The sequence below is a fragment of the Heterodontus francisci genome, chromosome 24 (genome assembly GCF_036365525.1).
Source record: "Heterodontus francisci isolate sHetFra1 chromosome 24, sHetFra1.hap1, whole genome shotgun sequence".
Taxonomy (NCBI): Eukaryota; Metazoa; Chordata; class Chondrichthyes; order Heterodontiformes; family Heterodontidae; genus Heterodontus; species Heterodontus francisci.
The window spans coordinates 30,798,050-30,812,304 of record NC_090394.1 but is presented as its reverse complement, the minus strand read 5'-3'; the positions used below and the strand labels follow the sequence as shown (position 1 = coordinate 30,812,304).

The 14,255-nt window shown below is 44.6% G+C and overlaps 2 protein-coding genes across 10 annotated transcripts in view; one reads left to right on the top strand and one right to left on the bottom strand.

Annotated features, from left to right (window-relative positions):
* Positions 1–14,255, bottom strand: part of LOC137383282 (uncharacterized protein C7orf50 homolog) — a 393,434-nt gene that overhangs the window by 27,222 nt on the left and 351,957 nt on the right. The gene's annotated exons all lie outside the window — the stretch shown is intronic.
* Positions 6,166–14,255, top strand: part of gpr146 (G protein-coupled receptor 146) — an 89,459-nt gene continuing 81,369 nt past the window's right edge. For 4 of the 5 annotated variants that reach the window (XM_068055845.1, XM_068055842.1, XM_068055847.1 and 1 more), the window contains exon 1: positions 6,505–7,002. The gene's annotated coding sequence lies outside the window, so the exon portion shown is untranslated. Of the gene's footprint in view, positions 6,254–6,504; positions 7,003–14,255 lie in introns of those variants that run through there. The other variant, XM_068055844.1, reaches the window with a different exon arrangement.

Sequence of the window (14,255 nt, the reverse complement as noted above, 5' to 3'; positions counted from 1 at the left end):
TACAGTACTCCAGGTGCGGTTTGTATAATGGAAGCATGACTTCTATTCTAGTCATAGAGCTATACAGCACAGAAACAGACCCTTCGGCCCATCGTGTCTGTGCCAACCATCAAGTACCTATCTATTCTAATCCCATTTTCCAGTACTTGGCCCGTAGCCTTGTATGCTATGGCGTTTCAAGTGCTCATCTAAATACTTCTTAAATGTTGTGAGGGTTCCTGCCTCTGCCACCCCTTCAGGTAGTGTGTTCCAGATTCCAACCACCCTCTGGGTGAAAAGATTTTTCATCAAACCCCCTCAAAACCTCCTGCCCCTTACCTTAAATCTATGGCCCCTGGTTATTGATCCCTCCGCTAAGGGAAAAAGTTTCTTCCTATCTATCCTATCAATGCCTATCATAATTTTGTATACCTCAATCAGTTCCCCGCTTAGCCTTCTCTGCTCTCAGGAAAACAACCCTAGTCTATCCAGTCTCTCTTCATAGCTGAAATGCTCCAGCCCAGGCAACATCCTGGTGAATCTCATCTGCACCCTCTCCAGTGCAATCACATCCTTCCTATAGTGCGGTAACCAGAACTGTACACAGTACTCCAGCTGTGGCCTAACTAGCGTTTTATACAGCTCCATCATAACCTCCCTGCTCTTATATTCTATGTCTCGGCTAATAAAGGCAAGTATCCCATATGCCTTCCTAACCACCTTATCTATCTGTGATCTATGGACAAGTACACCAAGGTCCCTCTGATCCTCTGTACTTCCTAGGGTCCTACCATCCATTGTTTGTTCCCTTGCCTTGTTAGTCCTCCCAAAATGCATCACCTCACACTTCTCAGGATTAAATTCCATTTGCCACTGCTCTGCCCATTTTACCAGCCCATCTACCAATCCTCTAGATATAAAGGCCAGCCTTTTTGATTCTTTTTTAAACCTGTTCATGATAATTCAATGATCTATGTACCTGAACCCCGAAGTCTCTTTGGATCTTTTTTCCTTTTTAGGTCCTAAGCAGATGATCTCACATTTGCCTACATTAAAATCCATATGCCCCAGTTTTGCCTATTCAATTAAATGTTAATATCACTCTGCAATTTTATGCTTCCATCTACACTGCTTACGGTGCCTCCTATAAATGTTAAATTACCATATACTAAATTACAATCTACTGAACTGTAATATACTAAATGTACTGAAGTGTAATAGTTATATACTAAATAAATACACAGAACTGCAACACAGTAAATTGGAATATACTGAATGTACTATGCCTATAGCTTAAAAAAGTCTTGCCTTTATTTAGCGCTTTTTACAATCTTAAGGTACTTTACAGCCAATGAAGTACTTTTGACATCCAGTCACTGTTGTAATGTAGGAAATGCGGCAGCCAATTTGCACACAGCAAGGTTCCACTAACAGCAAGAACAGTTAATCTGTTTTTTAGTGATGTTGGTTGAGGGATAAATATTGGCCAGAACACCAAGGAGAACTTCTTTGAAACAGTACTGTGGGACCTTTTACAGCGACCTGAGAGGGCAGACAGAGCCTTGGTTTGATATCTCATCCAAGAGGGCTGTTAGCTCAGTTGACCAGATGGCTAGAATATGATGCAGAAAGGGGAGGGCGGGCGGTGGCGTAGTGATATTGTCACTGGGCTACTAATCCAGAGACCTAGGGTATTGCTGTGGGGACACACCACAGCAGAAGGTAGAATTTGAATTAAATTAATAAATCTGGAATTAAAAGCTAGTCTAATGATAGCCATGAAACCATTGTCGATTGTCAGAAAACCCATCTCGTTTACTAATGTCCTTCAGGGAAGGAAATCTGCTGTCCTTACCTGGTCTGGCCTACATGTGACTCCAGACCCACAGCAATGTGGTTGATTCCTAAGTGCCCTCTGAAATGGCCCAGCAAGCTACTCAGTTTTATCAAACCGCTACGAAGTCAATAAGGAATGAAACCAGATAGACAACCCGGCATCGACCTAGGCACCGGAAACGACAACGGCAAAGCCAGACCTGGTCCTCCTTACTAACATCTGGGGGCTTGTGCCAAAATTGGGAGAGCTGTCCCACAGACTAGTCAAGCAACATTGTCATACTCATGGAACTATACCTTACAGACAATGTCCCAGACACTGCCATCACCATCCCCACGTATGTCCTGTCCCACTGGCAGGACAGACCCAGCAGAGGTGATGGCACAATGGTATACAGTCGAGATGGAGTTGCCTGGGAGTTCTCAACATTGACTCCGGACCCCATGAAGTCTCATGACATCAGGTCAAACATGGACAAGGAAACCTCCTGCTGATTACCACCTACCGCCCCCTCACCCTCAGCTGATAAATCAGTACTCCTCCATGTTGAAAACCACTTGGAGGAAGCACCACTGAGGAAGCACTGAGGGTGGCAAGGGTGCAGAATGTACTCTGGGTAGGGGATTTCAATGTCTATCACCAAGAGTGGCTCAGTAGCACCACTACTGACCGGGCTGGCTGAGTCCTAAAGGACATAGCTTCTAGACTGGGTCTGTGGCAGGTGGTGAGGGAACCAACACGAGGGAAAAACATACTTGCCCTCGTCCTCACCAATTTGCCTGTCGCAGATGCATCTGTCCATGACAGTATTGGTAGGAGTGACCACCGCACAATCCTTGTGTAGACAAAGTCTCGTCTTCACATTGAGGATACCCTCCATGATGTTGTGAGGCACTACCACCATGCTAAATGGGATAGATTACGAACAGATCTAGCAAAGCAAACTGGGCATCCATGAGGCACAGCAGAATTGTGTTCAACCACAATCTGTAACCTCATGGCCTGGCATATACCCAACTCTACCATTACCATCAAGCCAGGGGATCAACCCTGGTTCAATGAAGAGTGCAGGAGGGCACGCCAGAAGCAGGACCAGGCATACCTCAAAATGAGGTGTCAATCTGGTGAAGCTACAACCCAGGACGACTTGCGTGCCAAACTGTGTAATCAGCATGCGACAGAGCGAAGCGATCCCATAACCAACAAATCAGATCTAAGCAGTTGTGAACGGTGGAGGACAATTAAAGAAATAACTGGAGGAGGTGACTCCAAAAATATCCCCATCCTCAATGCTGGGGGAGCCCAGCACATAAGTGCAAAAAATAAGGCTGATGCATTTTCAGCCAGAAGTGCCGAGTGCATGATCCATCTCGGCCTCCTCCTGAAGTTCCCAGCATCATAGATGTCAGTCTTCAGCCAATTCAATTCACTCTGGGTGATATCAAGAAACGACTGAAGGCACTGGATACTGCAAAGGCTATGGGCCCTGACAACATTCTGGCGATAGAACTGAAGACTTGTGCTCCAGAACACGCCGTGCCCCAGCCAAACTGTTCCAGTACAGTTACAACTCTGGCATCTACCGGCAATATGGAAAATTGCCCAGGTATGCCCTGTGCACAAAAAGCATGACAACTTCAACCCGGCCAATTACCGCCCCATCGGTCTACTCTTGATCATCAGTAAAGTCATGGAAGGTGTCAAACAGTGCTATCAAGCGGCACTTGCTTAGCAATAACCTGCTCAGTGACGCTCAGTTTGGATTCCACTAGGGCCACTCAGCTCCAGACCTCATTACCAGCCTTAGTTCAAACATGGACAAAAGAGTTGAACTCAAGAGGTGAGCTGAGAGTGACTGTCCTTGAACATCAAGGCAGCATTTGACCGAGTATGGCATCAAGGAACCCGAGCAGAACTGGAGTCAATGGGAATTAAAGGTGAAAGCTCTCTGCTGGTTGGAATCATACTTGATGCAAAGGAAGATGTTTGTGGTTGTTGGAGATCAATCATCTCAGCTCCAGGACATCACTGCAGGAGTTCCTCAGGGTAGTGTCCTACGCCCAACCATCTTCAGCTGCTTCATCAATGACCTTCTGTCCATCATAAGGTCAGAAATGGGGATGTTCGCCGAAGATTGCACAATGTTCATCACCATTCGCGACTCCTCAGCAGTCCATGTAGAAATGCAGCAAGACCTGGACAATATCCAGGCTTGGGCTGATAAGTGACAAGTAACATCCATGCCACACAAGTGCCAGGCAATGCCCATCTCCAACAAGAGAGAATCTAACAATCCCCCCTTGACATTCAATGGCATTACCATCGCTGAATCCCCCACTATCAACATCCTGGGGTTCCATTGACCAGAAACTGAACTGGAGTGGTCATATAAATACTGTGGCTACAAGAGCAGGTCAGAGGCTAGGAATCCTGCAGCGAGTAACTCACCTCCTGACTCCCCAAAGCCTGTCCACCATCTCGAAGGCACAAGTCAGGAGTGTGATGGAATACTCTCCACTTGCCTGGATGAGTGCAACTCCAACAACACTCAAGAAGCTCAACACCAGGACAAAGCAGCCCGCTTAATTGGCACCCCATCCACAAACATTTACTCCCTCCACCACTGACACAAAGTGGCAGCAGTATGTACCATCTATCAGATGCACCGCAGCAACACACCAAGGCTCCTCAGACAGCACCTTCCAAACCCGTGAACTCTACCACCTGGAAGGACAACAGCAGCAGATGCATGGGAACACCACCATCTGCAAGTTCCCCTCCAAGCAACATACCATCCTGGCTTGGAACTATTATCATGGTTTGTTCACTGTCGCTGGATCAAAATCCTGGAACTCCCCTCCTAACAGCACTGTGCGTGTACCTACCCCACATGGACTGCAGAGGTTCAAGAAGGCAGCTCACAACCACCTTCACAAGGGCAATTAGGCAACAATGGGCAACAAATGCTGGCTTTGTCAGTGATGCTCGCATGCTATGGAAAAATAAAAAAAGAAACAGAAACCTCTGACAGCGCAGCACTCCCTTGGTACTACCCTGGAGAATCAGTCTAGATTTTATGCTTAAATCTCTGGAGTGGAAATTGAACCCTGAGCCTTCTGACTCAGAGAGAATTACACTCTGAGCCACTGCAAACACCTCAAGTTACAAACCCCACACAAGTACTTATTGGCACACATCATAAGTTTACAATCCAAGCCATTCTGAAATCATCAACTTTTTTGGGGCTGCATCAATGCTATGCATCTACCTATTAAATAAATCTACCATGTCATGATATTCCCCTAGTGATAAATATACCACACCACGCCATGATATTCCCCTAGTGATAAATATACCACACCACGCCATAATATTCCCCTAGTAATAAATATACCACACCACGCCATAATATTCCCCTAGTAATAAATATACCACACCACGCCATAATATTCCCCTAGTAATAAATATACCACACCACGCCATAATATTCCCCTAGTAATAAATATACCACACCACGCCATAATATTCCCCTAGTAATAAATATACCACACCACGCCATAATATTCCCCTAGTAATAAATATACCACACCACGCCATGATATTCCCCTAGTAATTTTCTGCACCTCACTGCCCACAGCCATCAAACTGCTGGAGGCAGCAAATGATTGCAATCACTGCACAACATTCCTTGGGTGCAGTCCAGCAGTTGTGAAGTTCATTCACTCAGTGTAGCGGAGACTCCTCCTCTTTCCTTCAACCTAACCCCCACTCATCTTCACCAACCCCCCCACCCCCAAAAAAACTCCACATGTCAAAGATTTGAAAACTATCTCCTGACCCGACAGCTGCTGTTTTCTCAAAACAAGCTGCTGCATCCTTTACTAATGAGGCCAGTCATAAAAATGCCAAGCACTTGACAAAGAGCTCTTAATCGGCTCCAACTCCCCCTCGGATGCATTTCAGAAACAAAAAGCAGGTTTTTTTGTTAGTTTTACTGCTTGGAGTTCTGTCCAGAGTCTCCCCCTTGGAAGGTTTCTCCACTCTTGCATTTCCTCCGGTGCTTCCTAATTTTAAAAAAAATGATTTCCCCTCTGCTAGCTGTCACAAGCACCATTTTGTGATAGAAAGTGGCAGCACATCCCCCCAATCCCACCACCTTCCTTGCAAAGGATTTTTTTTAATCTTGAAAATAGTTTAAAATATCTTATTGAGTTTTAAATGCTTTTGTGGGGTTCGGATGGTACAACTTGTGTCCATTCTCCCAAAAGGAAACCCTATTGGGGCTTGAGAAAGAACATAAAAGGGCTGAGTGTATAGGGAACACTGGGCTGAATTAAAAAGGTTTCTGAAGTGCGCTGAGGCTGAAGGAAAACAACTCGGGAAGAAACACGCCGTGTTCCCGGTGTCAGTTGGAACCTATTGTAGCTGCTGTACAAGGTACGTATTCTGAGAGGTCTTTTGAAGTTTGGGGGGGGGGGGGTTAATAAAAGCAACTGAGATCTGAGGTTCCTCGCTGGAAATCATGCCCATGGAATAGGCAGCTTGCCAGACAAGGCTTCTGTGGTGTGACCGCAATGCATTCAGGCTTAATGAAATCCAGGCAGCACACATTACATGGTGTATCAGCCGAGAGCCAGCCTCCCTCCAGTAATCACTGCTGATAAAAAAAACACACACACTAGGCACAGAGTCGGGGTGGGAGAAATAGAGAAGTGGCTCAATTCTGATGCACTGAGATAATTTTTTTTCTTATTTTCAGCAGATACAATCAGAGTCAGCCTGTTTCCTCTGAATGCTTGAACAGTTAATGAACTTTTTTTTATCCTTCCTCTCTCTCTCTCCCCTGCTCTCCTCTCCCTTTGCTGTTGACATCGCTCAGTGGCCAGAATGAGAATGGGCTGCTGTGCCCTGCTTGCTCCACAATCCTGTCTGTAATCGTCCTGAGTGCCTCGGAGAAAGGATGGGCTTTTCGCAGAAAAGGGCTCATCCTGCACATAGCGGCTGATGAGGGTGTACAAGCAAACCATGGGTTCACCTCCGATCAGCAAGCCACATGCACGGTGTAGTCATCCGGAGTGCTGACCGCTAATAAGAGCCGTTCTGGAAGTCAGTCTTGCATTTTCTTTTGACCAAAAAACCCTGAATTTCTTCTAAGCGGCAAATCCAAGTGCAGGCTCTGAACTGGGGTAAGTGTTTCTGGATTTCTTCCTCCTTGTTAGACCGAAAACTCGAAACCAACTGTTATTTTATTTTGCTTCACTTGAGTGTTTCTATGGCAACCGCTGGTGCCTAGCTCTTGTCCACCTGCTTTGAAGCAACTTTTAAACAGTACTTCAATTTTCAGCCACGCATGTTAATTAGGTCCCACTAGACTTTAATGATGGGTTAAGTGCTGTCTGGACACACATTTTAAACTCTGAGAGTCTGTGCTAATAACGTTATAGTGTTACAATCAAAGTACATTGTGCTGGAAGTGTGTAGTTTGCATTTCCATTTCAGACCTAGTGACGTTTAGTAAACCGTAGGACTCGTTTTTTAAACTCGTTATTTATCACTTTCTGCTCCCAAAGAAACGATAAATTATAGGTGTTGACAGCTCCCCCGCAGTCGCTGGTGAAATATAGACAATATAAAAAGTGACAGTCATTTTCTGTCCACCAATTCACTCAAACTGTTCAGAGAGGGCAAAATATACTGTGATCAATCCAGAGTTCTGCTAACTAACGGGTCTTTAAGACTAAGGAAGGGGGCAAGGGTGAGAATTGGCTGGTTTGGGATTAGGTCGGCTACTGGAGACTCCTAAAATGAAAGATTACCAAATTCAAATCAATGCCCTGAGTGACATTTGGACTTTCACCAATTCTCAGCTGGTCCACTAGACGACGGTGTGCATAGCAGCACCGTGAGCCAGAATTTACTGGAGCGGAGTGGGGCATCTCGCGGTGTGTCCCGTTTAGTTAGGCTTTTTCCCTCATCTTGCAGCTCAAAATATTTTTGCATCGCAAATTGCTGAAAGTGTGAGCTAGTAACAGTACAGAGAGGGCAATGGGATATCTTGGCCTTTAGTGAACGACCGGACCAACAGTTTATCATCTTAACCACTGAGAAAGAAACAGAGGAACACCAGAGAAGGAAACTGGGTGAATTAGAGTCAAATCAGGCAAAGAAAAAGAGAGGAAAAGAAAGATTAGAGTAAGAGAGAGAGAGAAGAAAATCAAGACAAGAAAAAATAAAAATTTAAAAACCTATAACAATGTTTAGTATCTGTATGAATTAAACTCCAGTTTAAATTGTTCCCTTTCTGGGCTGGAGAGGTTGAGTGGCATTTCAAGAACAGAAATCTCCTAACTGAAAAGGTTCTTATGTTGTTAAGTACAAGCCCTATAACTTTCTGCAGCAACTTCAATGGGAATAATTCCACAAATGCAGCAACTTCACAAACTGGAGCGGCTGAGGGCAAGCTGCCAGTCTTGCGAGGCTAACAAATCATCCAGGAACTTGTGATTCACAATTCACAGGCAATCTCTTCCTTGCTACAAGTTGCTGGAAGGTTTATACATTAATTACAGTGAGGACCATTAAACTCGCCATTATTTTGGCAGCAAAATCTGGGCCAACATCGGAGATCTGTATTTGTCAACTTGAGTAGCAGCTTTGGACATGGACTCCATCTTCTATTGTACTCTGTGCCATAGTGACTGCTTGGTTTCTGTTGGGGTCAGCAAATGAGGCTTGGGCATCATTCCCACCCACCCCATAATGAAAAATATGTTCACTGAGCACAAAACCTGAAGAATTGTTTATTCCAATAAGACAGCCTAGAAAAGATTCACAATGTGCAAACTCAAAAGTCCATCAATAAAACAGGAAAACGATGGTGCAGCACTGAAGCTCTGCCAGCAGCACAGTTAACAAATCAATGTACCATTTTCAACCATCAGTTTCTTATTTTCCATGAAAAGATGAACGGAATTGGGGAATGAGCCCCAAGGTACTGCTAAAAATCCTAAAACTCTGTGTAATTTAAAAAAGGAAATTGAGCTCTGTAGTGGTCCTAATTAAACAAATATTGCAATCTCCCCCAAAATTGGCAAACACTTTGGAATCCCATGCAGCAAAAAAAGGAATTTATTCTATTTCCATAAATCATAAATGCTCACCGTGTTTTGTTTCTCCCTGTATTTGATTGTGGGATGTGAGGAGATGCCAGCAAAGACTCATCTGAGGCAGTGATGGGCCTTCTTCAAGCATTGTTTTTAGACTACTGAATGGCTTGCTGGGCAATTATTAGAGGGCACTGAGTTAACTACATAGTCTTAGGGTTACCAACTCTGGTTTGGCAAATTACTGGAGGTTCCATCACATGACCTCCATCCTCCAACTGTCCCACCCAACCAAATAGCCTTTTTATTCCCCATTACTAATATTTTTATCTGATAATGATCTATGGACAGAAGTGTTAAAAGAAAATGGGGAAAAAAGGCTTTTTTTAATGCTCATGATTTTTCTGCTGAGTTGCTGGCAGCAGTGTCCAGGAGATTAATTCTTAATTCCACAAGGCTGCAGGACAATCCTGGAAGGTTGACAACCCTCCATAGTGAGGGACTAGAACCAAGAGTAGGTTGAACTGGGTAGAGGTGACCATGGCCAGAATTTTTTGTTAGCCTAGTTTCAGAGGCCTCAGACACCCGTCAGCCAAGGGTAAAAGACCCGTGGTGGTGGGTGGAGACCCTTAAGTGGCAGTTAATTGGGCTCTTAAGGGCCTTGATTAACCTGGGGTGGGCGGGCCGTTTCTCACCGCTGCCGCCCCACTTAAATTGGCAGCGGAGGCGGGAGTGGGTCAGGAAGGCCCACCCCCAGCCTCCCACTCTATTTTACCACCTCTCCCCCAGCCCGCTCTTTGGGGGGGGGGGAGTGGTGTACAATTCTGGCCCATGTGTCAGATGGGGAATTTGTGTATTCATTTGTATTTATAGGGTGCAAGTTACCTTATTTAAGGAATTCATTCTCAAAATTTGCCATGCTGGGATTGAATTCACGGCTTCTGGCCTCCTAGTCTTATGACATAAACCAGTGCACTATTGTGCCCTTTCAAAAACATGGTAAGGACATCTGGATGCCTATCATTACTGCTCCCAATAACCTCTTGGCCACTCTGCCTGCTTTGTAAAATATTACATTTTAGAAGCCTAGACTAGAAATCTGATAGGGACACTGGCATCTGAATCAAAAATAACAATCGCAGCCAGTGGAGTGGATGAATCTAGTCTGGTACAATTCATTTTAAAAGCACAGTGAATTTCTCCAAGCTACTCCCAAATACAGAGACAGATCACGTTTGAAGCTTGTGCACTGGTATCTGAGCAATAAGTCAGAATATAGCAGATGCTGTTAACTGCAGTAGCCTACAGGAAATGTTTTCAGCACTCCCGCTGATCAGTGCAATGATGCTAAAGGCAAACTTTTATTAATGTACTTTTGACCTTTATCTGCTCATCATTTCAGACTTCACAATTGTGATTTAATTAAACTGCCAGAAAGAAAGAATTGGATTTCTACAGTGCCCTTCACAACCACAGGACGTCCCCAATCGCCTTTAGCCAATGAAGTAACTATGAAGTGTAGCCACTCTTGTAATGGAGGGTACACAGCAGCCAGGTTGTGCACAACAAGGACCCACAAACAGTAACATCTCTAAAAACAGATTATCTGGACATTATCACAGTGATGTTGGTTGAGGGTTACATGTTAACCCGGAAACCAAGGAGAATTCACCTGCTAAAGGGGAACATGTTTTCTGTTGCTTGCTCCAGAAGCCGTCAACAAGTTGTTTTGCACTGTAAATCAGTAGCTTTCATTATTCAGCTTGTGTACTCTTCATCCATGGCCCCTCACAAACCTGCTGTACAATGTCACTAGACCTGGGACCCACAGTTGTTTCTTCTCTCTTCTCCTCCCACTCAGCGAGAGAAAGCAAGAGCTGACTAATATGAGGGTGGCCCTCCCTGCATTCAGAGGCTCCATCAAACTATTAGATCTGTAGCTTTAATGGAACAATTGGTCCTAGAGTATTTTTTTCTTTTCTTTAAATTTATTGTAAATTTAAAATTCTCCTACAAGAGGAAAATACTGTGGATTCTGGAAATCTGAAATAAGGACAGAAAATGCTAGAAATACTTAGCAGGTTTGGCAGCATCTGTGGAGAGAGAAACAGTTAACATTTCAGGTCGATGACCTTGCATCAGAACTGAGAAAAGTTAGAAATGGAATAGATTTTAAGAAGATGAAATGGTGGGGGGGGGAAGATACAGAACAAAAGGGAAGGTCTGTGATAGGGTGGAGGGCAGGAGAGAAAAGACTTTTGACATTTAATCCCTCCCGAGTTCCACCCTATCACAGACTTTCCCTTTTCTTCTTTATGTCCCCCCATTTCATCTGCTTAAAACCTATTACATTCCTAACTTTTCCCAGTTCTGATGAAAGGTCATCTTCCTGAAACATTAACTGTTTCTCTCTCTACAGATGCTGCCAGATCTGCTGAATATTTCCAGAATTTTCATCTTTGTTTAAAATTCTTATCTATCTTTTCAAATTCTTGCATGGCCTCACCCCTGCTGATCTCTGTAACCTCCTCCAGCCCTACAACTCTCCAATATCTCTGCACTCCCCAACTCTGGCATCCTTGATGTTCCTCCCTCCACTATTGGTGGCCAAGTCTCCAACCTAGGTCCTAAGCTCAGGAACTCCCTCCCTAAACATCTCTACCTCTCTTCTCCTTTAAGGCGCTTTTTAAAACTGACCTCTTTGACCAAGCTTTTGTTCACCAGTCCTACTATGTCCTTATATGGCCCAGCATCAAATTTTGTCTGTTAATACTCTTGTGAAGTATGTTGGGATGTTTTACTATGGTAATGGCAAGTTGTTGTTGTTGGCTCCTGTGAGGAAATGCCAGGCTTCCACTCAGCAGCTGTTCATTACAGTACATTTGATGCAAAATCTCACCATAGGAGTGAAGACCCTCATCCCAACGTATGAGAGTTAATCTTAGGCAAGATACTGTTTTGGGATTGCTGTCCTTGGGAGGGTGGGCGGCGCAGTGGTTAGCACCGCAGCCTCACAGCTCCAGGGACCCGGGTTCAATTCTGGGTACTGCCTGTGCGGAGTTTGCAAGTTCTCCCTGTGATCGTGTGGGTTTTCGCCGGGTGCTCCAGTTTCCTCCCACAGCCAAAGACTTGCAGGTGATAGGTAAATTGGCCATTGTAAATTGCCCCTAGTGTAGGTAGGTGGTAGGGAATATGGGATTACTATAGGGTTAGTATAAATGGGTGGTTGTTGGTTGGCACAGACTCGGTGGGCCGAAGGGCCTGTTTCAGTGCTGTATCTCTAAAATAAAAAAATAAAAGTCAGTTTGTCAAAAAAAAGTGGTATAGTGGATATACACTGGCCATCGATGACTTACAGAAACAAAACCAACATCCTGGGATTAACATTGACCAGAAACTGAACTGGACCAGCCACATAAATGCTGTGGCTACAAGAGCAGGTCAGAGGCTGGGAATTCTGCGGCGAGAAACTCACCTCCTGTCTCCCCAATGCCTGTCCACCATCTACAAGGCACATGTCAGGAGTGTGATGGAATACTCCCCACTTGCCTGGATAGGTGGAGCTCCAACACTCAAGAACCTCGATACCATCCAGGACAAAGCAGCCCGCTTTATTGGCAACTCATCCACCACCTTAAACATTCACTCCCTCCACCATAGGCACACAGTGACAGCAGTGTGTACCATCTACAAGTTGCACTGCAGCAACTCACCAAGCCTCCTTCAACAGCACATCCAAACCTGTGACCTCTACCACCTAGAAGGACAAGGGCAGCAGATGCATGGAACACCACCACCTGCAAGTTCCCCTCCAAGTCACAACCATCCTGACTTGGAAATATATCACCGTTCCTTCACTGTTGCTAGATCAAAATCCTGGAACTCCCTCCCTAACAGCACTGTGGGTGTATCTACACCAGACGGATTGCAGCAATTCAAGAATGTGACTTGCCACCAGCTTCTCAAGGGCTTTTAGGGATGGGCAATAAATACTAACCTTGCTCGCAACACTTACATCCCCAGAATGAATACAAAAATGTTATGTATATGTCTGCCCCCTCAGGTGGATGAAGAAGGTCCCACGACACTATTTTGATGAGCAGGGAAGTTATCCCTTGTTGCTCTGGTCAATATTGATCATTCAAACAACATCACTAAAACAGTAAAATAAAAGCAAAATACTGCAGATGCTGGAAATCTGAAATAAAAACAAGAAGTGCTGGAAAATACTCAGCAGGTCTGGTAGCATCTGTGGAGAGAGAAGCAAAGTTAACATTTCAGGTCAGTGACCTTTCATCAGAACTGGCAAAAATTTGAAATGTAATTGGGTTGAAGCAAATAAAGTGGGGGTAGGGCAAAAGAGAACAAAAGGGAATAGGACATAGGGTCACAGAGAATAACTGACAAGGAGATCATGGGGCAAAGGCCAAGAGTGTGTTAATAGTGTGGTGAAAGACAAAGTGTTAGTGCAGAGAGGGTGTTAAATGACAGAATAATGAAAGCCCTAGCCAAAAGCACAAACATGAAAAAAAACAGTGGGCAGGCACATGGTTAAAAAAAAATTGAATGATGAAACAAACTAAAATAGGTGCTACAGCCTACCGGACTGAACATTGAGTTCAATAATTTCAGAGCATGACTGCCCCCCCCCCCCCTTTATTTTTAGTTTTACTTTTTATTTTTATTTCATTTTATTTTAGTTTGTTTCAACATTCAATTTATCTAGGGCTTTCATTATTCTGTCATTTAACACCCTCTCTGCACTAACACTTTGTCTGTCATGACACTATTAACACACTTTTTGCCTTTGCCTCAATACCTCCTTGTCAGTTATTCTTTGTGACCCTATGTCCTATCAATACAGGCGGCACAGTGGCGCAGTGGTTAGCACCGCAGCCTCACAGCTCCAGCGACCTGGGTTCAATTCTGGGTACTGCCTGTGTGGAGTTTGCAAGTTCTCCCTGTGTCTGCGTGGGTTTCCTCCGGGTGCTCCGGTTTCCTCCCACATGCCAAAGACTTGCAGGTTGATAGGTTATTGGCCATTATAAATTGCCCCTAGTGTAGGTAGGTGGTAGGGAAATATAGGGACAGGTGGGGATGTGGTAGGAATATGGGATTAGTGTAGGATTAGTATAAATGGGTGGTTGATGGTCGGCACAGACTCGGTGGGCCGAAGGGCCTGTTTCAGTGCTGTATCTCTAATACCTTCCCTTTTCTTCTCTTTTGCCCAACCCCCACTTTATTTGCTTACATTTCTAACCTCTGCCAGTTCTGATGAAAGGTCACTGACCTGAAACGTTAACTTTGCTTCTCTCTCCACAGATGCTGACAGACCT